The following is a 10187-nucleotide window of genomic DNA, read 5'->3' on the forward strand; positions in this document are numbered from 1 at the left end:
CAGGTACACACATGTATCTGCTGCAGATACACAGCAGCTACATGTGTGTATCTACTACAGATACACAGTAGATATACACCGATCCTTAGAGCGTTGCAGCGAGGCAAAGGCGCCATCGAATAAGCGACCGGTTCCGAATCTTGAAGAGCTTGGTCCCTGGAGGGAGCAAGATGGACACTGTCTCAATGCTAGAGGAAGCCATGAACTATGTTAAGTCCCTCAAGGCTCAGATTTGGCTTCATCAGGCTGAAATCAGTATGAACCTTAATGAAGGGTCTAACCTTTTTTTTCCTACTACTTATTATAGCAATGATGATGGTGTTAAATTTCAGAGTGAGGAGATGGTGGGTGGTTCAGTGTCACCTTCATCACCAACTCTCGCTCCTTTGCCATATTGTTCATTTGGAGAAGGACAAGAGGTGAACCCTAGTTTTAGTATGACCTATTATTAGATAGGAAGATTAGTTAGGCTAAGTTTGGGCCATATGTTGTTAATTATATGTAGCATTGTCTCTAGCCACATAAATCTATACATTAAAGTTTCTATTTGAGTATATATATCTCATGCATGCAAATAGCTTGTTGCTTCAATTTGCTAGTCATATTGATATTGCTTGGTTCAGTTATCAAGACAAGAATGATGAGTTTACTTTTGCTATATGAAATGCTGTTCCATTTTTTCTTACATACACATGTATCTGCTGCAGATACACAGCAGCTGTTAACACATACACATGACAGCAAAAAAATGATATGCACCCCACCAAAGCTCTATTATAAATCAAAGAAACACATTAACACTTCAATGACCAAAATAAATAACACTTGAATCAATAATGCATATCAATGATTTACCTAGCAATCAGTTGTAAAAGAATAATAGCATGGTCTTGTTTTTCTTAATCTACAATTTCAAGATGAACAAATACCAACACTTGCAATTTCCTACTAAAAAACCTAGTGCCAGTGCATGATGACCGAAGATGAAGGATGAGAAAGCACATTCTGGTATATCCTATGAGATTGGAAATTCAGATTTTATTCATGTCAGAATCATATTGGCACTGACCTGGGCAAAAGATGAAGTGGAAGAGGTGGAAGGAGGATGAGAGTTTAAAAGATAAACATTAAAAGATTAACGGTGGGGAGATACACAGCAGATAACATTTATTTGCTGTGTGTCTGCCGCAGATACACAGCAGATAACACACACTGCTGTGTATCTGCTGCAGATACACAGCAGATACACACACTGCTGTGTATCTGCAGCAGCTACACACATGTATCTGCTGTAGATACACAGCAGATACACACACTGCTGTGTATCTGCAGCAGCTACACACATGTATCTGCTGCAGATACACGACAGCTACATGTGTGTATATGCTGCTTGTACACAGCAGATACACACACTGTTATGTATCTGCAGCAGATACACACTTGTATCTGCTGCAGATACACAGCAACTATGTGTGTATCTGCTACAGATACACAGCAGCTACATGTGTGTATCTGCTACAGATACACAATAGATAACATTTATTTGCCTAGATATGATATTAACTTGGTGGTATTGCCTAAGTGTGATATTAATGTAGTTGTTTTCGTCATCTTCTAATCAATTCTATTGTTAAGTGTTTGTTTTGGTAATTTCTTAAGCTGCAAGCTCAGATCATGCAGTTTGTACTTACATAAATTATTTTTATTGTCTAGTTGCATCTGCATCTGCACCGGCACGTGTTCCAAAACACTCTTTTAATCTTCGTCCTAATCGTGCTCTTAGACGTGCGGAGCGACAGGGCGATGGAGGTAGCAGTTTGTATATATATCATTTTAATTTATATTATTTATTATTCTTTATATTATCTAATATCTTATCTGTCTCATCTCCCATTAGCTTAAGCCTGATGCTGAAAAGGGTGAGAAGGCATGGCCTTTGTACCTCCATAATAGGGGCCGCCCCATTGGTGACTATGCTGAGAAATGGGGAAAGTATGTGGGGGGGGAGAGCCGTGTGTACTGCAAATATCCTCTCCATTTAGAATAGGGCGATGAACATAATAGGTCATTTGACAATTTCTTTATAAGATGTCAGGTATAAATACATTTATATTTTGATTTATCTGATTAATTTATTATCATATGGTACATAATATTTTAACCATGTGATTCATTTATTGAATATGCAAAAGGATTATGAGTTTCTCCCTCTGGATCCTAAGCAGCCTCTCTCCCATCATATTGTTTATCGAGGAATGAAGTCTTAGTTGCAGGAGAGGGTCCGATATAATGGTGTTAGGTAAAACAAGAGTGTTTTGAGGTGTGGAAAAATACTTCTGAAGCAGAGAGGGAGGCTCTCTAGACTACTCCGGTGTTTTCTTGGATTGATAGAGACTCATGGGCTAATTTGTGTGCTTATTATGATTCAGAGGACAAGAAGGTTATAATTTAAACTAAAATCAAATGTTTAGTAGGTAATTTATTTTGTCTTGTTTGATTACAAATCTAAATATAATAATGACATGCAGGAGGAGGCAAGACGTAATGTGCAGAATCGGGCGTCAAGTTTGCATGGTCAAGCAACCTATACAGATGGCTCAAGGAACATGTGTCGGGCTATGGATCGATTGGTAAATTTGCTTCTTAAATCTATTTAAAATTCATATTATATAATTCTTAATGATTTGATAGATTATACAACATATTTTTGGTGAATTGCAGAAATGTCAAATCATTAAGGATGGTGGCACACCTATAATGTTAAAACTATATTTGGGTACTCAATCACCATTAGTATATAAGATCACCGGAGAGTATACATTCCCAGACAACAACACTAAGGAGTATTGCGTTAAGTCTTTTGGATGAAGATATGTTTACTACACCTGGATTTCTTGATTTTTTCCCCCCAGAAGTATGTTTTTTCTGTTAGATCTAAGATTTAAGATCTAAACCTTAAAGCCATGATTAATTCAAAGATATTAACAAGAACCTAAAGGTACGGAAGCATATACCTGAATCCATTGAGAAAAACCTGATTAGGGTTTGATGATCTTCTAACCTTAGGGTTTCTCTCTTATGGATCTCTTTAGATAGGGATAAGAGAATGAGAGTGGCTAACCCTAAATTAGGGACCATAACCACATATATATAGGTGTTGTACATTTGTAATTTGGCCCCTCATCAAATTACAATTATAACCTGATATCTGCACATATAACCCCATGATTTATTTAAATACTCGTTAACCCAAATTAATTGATCACTTTAGTGGGTTATCCTCACTACAACAAAATACAACATTGCCGACGAAACAAAAACGTCGGCAAATATTTAAAAAACGTCGGGAAAAATATTTCCCGACGAAAAATACAGTGTCGCTAACGCGTCGCCAAAAGTGCGTCAAGGAATGTATTTGGCGACGCAAATACACTGCGTCGCCAAAAGTACACTTTTGGCGACGCGACATGCGTCGGGAAAAGTACATCTTTTAGCGACGCATATTATTTTGCGTCGGCAAAAGCATGCTGAATTTTTCCATATGCGTAATGGCGTCGGGAAATCTTGCACTTTTGGCGACGTACTTAACGTCGGCAAAGGGCAATGCGTCAGCAAAAGTATACTTTTAGCGACGCAGAATAAAGCGTCGCTAAAAGCTACACTTTTGCCGATGCAAATCATGCGTCGCCAAAGATAAGCTTTTTAGCGACGCTCCATTCCGCGTCGCTAAAAGTATACTTTTGCCGACGCAAGATTGCGTCGCCAAAAGATATTACTTTTGGTGACAATATGTCGTCGGCAAAAGTGTTACATTTAGCGACTAAATATAACGTCGGCAAAAGTGTTACTTTTATTGACGCTTATCGACACTAATTTGTATCGCCAAAAATAATATATTTTCTGTCAAATACAAGCCTACACTGAATCTGAACATCCACAAAAAATTTGATCACATTCACATCAACATAAAAGTCTTTTTTCATTTCCCCTTGAGCGCTAAAAGCGTTAATTTACAAACTTCCTCTTGCATATCCAAGTACATAAAGTCATCAAGAAAACTAGAAACAACAATATCAAATTTGTATCATTAATTACAAAGAACAAATGGATTTGAGGAAGAACATGTCCCAGTTTAGATAGTGCATCTGCAACAGTGTTTGCCTCTCGCATACAGTGTAGGACAGGAACTTGGTAGGAATGTCAGAAGCCCCATCAGCCTGACCACATTTGTTATATCGGCTGGACCAACCAAGCAGAAAAACCAAGGATACATCATTTGTCCTCTGAAGTATGTGGTTCCGTCTCTTGTATATTTGTCTTCGTTGTCGGCCTCCATGGATCCTCCTCCTTGTATCTGAGATACTAATGCTTCTACTTCTGTGAAATTTTATGAGCAAATCACCAAATAATACCAAAAGTAAATTGTACACTGCAACAATCACAGAGCACTTGCAATAGCAGCTTTGCTTGTTTTGCATGGTGAACTTAGTACAATTCAGTAATAAATCGATTACTCAAATGATATTCATGATCTCTGAAGGAAAGAACTTAGTACATATTTAATCTTTAGCTGCTTCCTACAGTGATGCTCTTCCTAGTTTTGCGAAATATAGTCAGTAACTAACCAAACAATACCGAGAATTGCACGGTGCGTACAACAATAACAGAGGCACAGAGCTTTTACAAGTTGCATCATGGCTTGTTTTTACAGGGTGAAGGGCTGCTAGTGACTGATGATAGTAAATAATAAGTAAGTGTCAATTCATGAAACCAATTGGGCAAATCATATTCATAATCATGATCTCTAAATGAATAATTTAAAATCTATATTGCTTGGTACACTACAAACAGCTTGACCATTTCATTTTTCTTTTTCAACAATGAATAAGTCAAGATATATAAAACTATAACAAGCTGAATGACTTCCAAAATGAAAAATAAGGATATATATACGAGTTTATAAGCTACCTCTCACAAGAGAGACAAGAGATGGACGTGCAAACTCTTGGTAGCAGATGTGGGGAATTGCACATAATGAAATGAAATGAAATGAAGCTAATGTGGGGAATGCAACAAATGATGCAATCACTATCTCAGTTCTGATGTTCTTCACATAATGAAATGAAATTCATGAATTTCATGTATCCTTGATTCTAAGAATTGTGAAGTTACCAACTTTGTCCGTACATGAAGCTAATGTGGGGAAATGCACATATGAAAGCTTTAGCCTGCATTTCATCACTTTTAATTGTTTTCAAATACTTCGTGTTATACAAAATAAGTAAACTAATTAGTGAACATATATTGTAATTTCATTAAATGAGTGTACTGAGGAAAAGCTTGAACAACTAAACAAGGAAAATTATTCTACTTCATATCTAAAGTAGAATAATTTATTTTGGTAACATGTTCAATATTTGCAGAAAATATTTTAGAAACCGTGCTTTGCACGGGTCTAAATACTAGTAAGTCTAATAATGAAAAATTAAATGCAAGTCTGACCTCATCTCGATGAGAAATCTCTACTACCACCGCTCGCTGCAAGCTGGCTACGTGCAAATAGCTGATGCACTAAAGCCTCAAGATCAGCAGTCTTCGGGGCTTGTGCGTTCATCTGCTCAGCTTGTGCGTTCATCTGCTCGGCTTGTGAGGCAATCTGTTCGGCTTGTGAGGCAATCTGTTCGCCTTGCACAACTACTGTCTCCTTTAAAGCCACGACCTCAGCATACCATACCCCTTCAGGTAACCTGGCCTCCTTCCAAGTACCTCAATGGAGATCTCAAACTCATTCATCGGGGATGTAACTTCGGGCTGAGATTGTTCAAATGTAAGGACCATGAATTTTTAATACTAGTTAAAATAATTTTTCGGGTATTTAAAATATTAAATTATTATTTTCAAAATAGTATTTATGTTTTACTTGATTTCCTAGAATTTTCTATGATTTAATAATACCATTTTATGTTTTACTAATTATAATTTAATTATTGAGGTAAAAACTTTTTAAATAAATATATGTCATCCATTATTATTGTTATTCATTATTATTATTATTATCATTATTATTTGTATTGTATTAATATTCACCTTAGCTTTGTACTTTAGCATATATATAAATATTTGGTTGTTAATATTTTGTTAGTAATATTATTTGATTAATTGTTATTATAATTATCATGATTACGCATATTATATTTGATTTGTATTATTAATCATGATTGATATTATTTTTCCACGTCCATGCGTATCTATGTGTATATACCCCTAAACCTAACCCTAATCATCTCCTACCTCTGGCCACAAATCTCTCTCCTTCCATATTCTCTCATTTTCAAATTTCAAAACCAATCAATCAAATATACCCCTAAAATCACGTTGATACTTACCATATCTCTCCCGTACTCAATCTTTTCTCTCCATGAGGAACAGTTTATACTCTTGTACTCTTTGGAGTATTGAGGAACAGTTTATACTCTTGTACTCTTTGGAGTATTGAGGAACAGTTTATACTCTTGTACTCTTTGGAGTATTGAGGAACAGTTTATACTCTTGTACTCTTTGGAGTATTGAGGAACAGTTTATACTCTTGTACTCTTTGGAGTATTGAGGAACAGTTTATACTCTTGTACTCTTTGGAGTATTGAGGAACAGTTTATACTCTTGTACTCTTTGGAGTATTGAGGAACAGTTTATACTCTTGTACTCTTTGGAGTATTGAGGAACAGTTTATACTCTTGTACTCTTTGGAGTATTGAGGAACAGTTTATACTCTTGTACTCTTTGGAGTATTGAGGAACAGTTTATACTCTTGTACTCTTTGGAGTATTGAGGAACAGTTTATACTCTTGTACTCTTTGGAGTATTGAGGAACAGTTTATACTCTTGTACTCTTTGGAGTATTGAGGAACAGTTTATACTCTTGTACTCTTTGGAGTATTGAGGAACAGTTTATACTCTTGTACTCTTTGGAGTATTGAGGAACAGTTTATACTCTTGTACTCTTTGGAGTATTGAGGAACAGTTTATACTCTTGTACTCTTTGGAGTATTGAGGAACAGTTTATACTCTTGTACTCTTTGGAGTATTGAGGAACAGTTTATACTCTTGTACTCTTTGGAGTATTGAGGAACAGTTTATACTCTTGTACTCTTTGGAGTATTGAGGAACAGTTTATACTCTTGTACTCTTTGGAGTATTGAGGAACAGTTTATACTCTTGTACTCTTTGGAGTATTGAGGAACAGTTTATACTCTTGTACTCTTTGGAGTATTGAGGAACAGTTTATACTCTTGTACTCTTTGGAGTATTGAGGAACAGTTTATACTCTTGTACTCTTTGGAGTATTGAGGAACAGTTTATACTCTTGTACTCTTTGGAGTATTGAGGAACAGTTTATACTCTTGTACTCTTTGGAGTATTGAGGAACAGTTTATACTCTTGTACTCTTTGGAGTATTGAGGAACAGTTTATACTCTTGTACTCTTTGGAGTATTGAGGAACAGTTTATACTCTTGTACTCTTTGGAGTATTGAGGAACAGTTTATACTCTTGTACTCTTTGGAGTATTGAGGAACAGTTTATACTCTTGTACTCTTTGGAGTATTGAGGAACAGTTTATACTCTTGTACTCTTTGGAGTATTGAGGAACAGTTTATACTCTTGTACTCTTTGGAGTATTGAGGAACAGTTTATACTCTTGTACTCTTTGGAGTATTGAGGAACAGTTTATACTCTTGTACTCTTTGGAGTATTGAGGAACAGTTTATACTCTTGTACTCTTTGGAGTATTGAGGAACAGTTTATACTCTTGTACTCTTTGGAGTATTGAGGAACAGTTTATACTCTTGTACTCTTTGGAGTATTGAGGAACAGTTTATACTCTTGTACTCTTTGGAGTATTGAGGAACAGTTTATACTCTTGTACTCTTTGGAGTATTGAGGAACAGTTTATACTCTTGTACTCTTTGGAGTATTGAGGAACAGTTTATACTCTTGTACTCTTTGGAGTATTGAGGAACAGTTTATACTCTTGTACTCTTTGGAGTATTGAGGAACAGTTTATACTCTTGTACTCTTTGGAGTATTGAGGAACAGTTTATACTCTTGTACTCTTTGGAGTATTGAGGAACAGTTTATACTCTTGTACTCTTTGGAGTATTGAGGAACAGTTTATACTCTTGTACTCTTTGGAGTATTGAGGAACAGTTTATACTCTTGTACTCTTTGGAGTATTGAGGAACAGTTTATACTCTTGTACTCTTTGGAGTATTGAGGAACAGTTTATACTCTTGTACTCTTTGGAGTATTGAGGAACAGTTTATACTCTTGTACTCTTTGGAGTATTGAGGAACAGTTTATACTCTTGTACTCTTTGGAGTATTGAGGAACAGTTTATACTCTTGTACTCTTTGGAGTATTGAGGAACAGTTTATACTCTTGTACTCTTTGGAGTATTGAGGAACAGTTTATACTCTTGTACTCTTTGGAGTATTGAGGAACAGTTTATACTCTTGTACTCTTTGGAGTATTGAGGAACAGTTTATACTCTTGTACTCTTTGGAGTATTGAGGAACAGTTTATACTCTTGTACTCTTTGGAGTATTGAGGAACAGTTTATACTCTTGTACTCTTTGGAGTATTGAGGAACAGTTTATACTCTTGTACTCTTTGGAGTATTGAGGAACAGTTTATACTCTTGTACTCTTTGGAGTATTGAGGAACAGTTTATACTCTTGTACTCTTTGGAGTATTGAGGAACAGTTTATACTCTTGTACTCTTTGGAGTATTGAGGAACAGTTTATACTCTTGTACTCTTTGGAGTATTGAGGAACAGTTTATACTCTTGTACTCTTTGGAGTATTGAGGAACAGTTTATACTCTTGTACTCTTTGGAGTATTGAGGAACAGTTTATACTCTTGTACTCTTTGGAGTATTGAGGAACAGTTTATACTCTTGTACTCTTTGGAGTATTGAGGAACAGTTTATACTCTTGTACTCTTTGGAGTATTGAGGAACAGTTTATACTCTTGTACTCTTTGGAGTATTGAGGAACAGTTTATACTCTTGTACTCTTTGGAGTATTGAGGAACAGTTTATACTCTTGTACTCTTTGGAGTATTGAGGAACAGTTTATACTCTTGTACTCTTTGGAGTATTGAGGAACAGTTTATACTCTTGTACTCTTTGGAGTATTGAGGAACAGTTTATACTCTTGTACTCTTTGGAGTATTGAGGAACAGTTTATACTCTTGTACTCTTTGGAGTATTGAGGAACAGTTTATACTCTTGTACTCTTTGGAGTATTGAGGAACAGTTTATACTCTTGTACTCTTTGGAGTATTGAGGAACAGTTTATACTCTTGTACTCTTTGGAGTATTGAGGAACAGTTTATACTCTTGTACTCTTTGGAGTATTGAGGAACAGTTTATACTCTTGTACTCTTTGGAGTATTGAGGAACAGTTTATACTCTTGTACTCTTTGGAGTATTGAGGAACAGTTTATACTCTTGTACTCTTTGGAGTATTGAGGAACAGTTTATACTCTTGTACTCTTTGGAGTATTGAGGAACAGTTTATACTCTTGTACTCTTTGGAGTATTGAGGAACAGTTTATACTCTTGTACTCTTTGGAGTATTGAGGAACAGTTTATACTCTTGTACTCTTTGGAGTATTGAGGAACAGTTTATACTCTTGTACTCTTTGGAGTATTGAGGAACAGTTTATACTCTTGTACTCTTTGGAGTATTGAGGAACAGTTTATACTCTTGTACTCTTTGGAGTATTGAGGAACAGTTTATACTCTTGTACTCTTTGGAGTATTGAGGAACAGTTTATACTCTTGTACTCTTTGGAGTATTGAGGAACAGTTTATACTCTTGTACTCTTTGGAGTATTGAGGAACAGTTTATACTCTTGTACTCTTTGGAGTATTGAGGAACAGTTTATACTCTTGTACTCTTTGGAGTATTGAGGAACAGTTTATACTCTTGTACTCTTTGGAGTATTGAGGAACAGTTTATACTCTTGTACTCTTTGGAGTATTGAGGAACAGTTTATACTCTTGTACTCTTTGGAGTATTGAGGAACAGTTTATACTCTTGTACTCTTTGGAGTATTGAGGAACAGTTTATACTCTTGTACTCTTTGGAGTATTGAGGAACAGTTTATACTCTTGTACTCTTTG

The 10187-nt window shown here is 35.8% G+C and overlaps 2 long non-coding RNA genes across 2 annotated transcripts in view; both read left to right on the forward strand.

The window, feature by feature from the left end:
* The window catches only part of LOC109828135, a 4712-nt gene extending 2901 nt beyond the window's left edge, over window positions 1-1811 (forward strand). The window contains exon 5 of the long non-coding RNA XR_002243615.1: window positions 1714-1811. This is a non-coding gene — a long non-coding RNA (uncharacterized LOC109828135). The remainder of the gene's footprint in view (window positions 1-1713) is intronic.
* A 193-nt stretch (window positions 1812-2004) lies between these two features.
* Window positions 2005-3077, forward strand: LOC109828137. Its single transcript, XR_002243616.1, has 4 exons — window positions 2005-2095; window positions 2193-2440; window positions 2529-2630; window positions 2722-3077. It is a non-coding gene; the product is annotated as an uncharacterized LOC109828137 (long non-coding RNA).
* Window positions 3078-10187: the final 7110 nt, after the last annotated feature.

The sequence above is a fragment of the Asparagus officinalis genome, unplaced genomic scaffold (assembly GCF_001876935.1).
Source record: "Asparagus officinalis unplaced genomic scaffold, Aspof.V1 AsparagusV1_Un755, whole genome shotgun sequence".
Lineage (NCBI taxonomy): Eukaryota > Viridiplantae > Streptophyta > Magnoliopsida > Asparagales > Asparagaceae > Asparagus > Asparagus officinalis.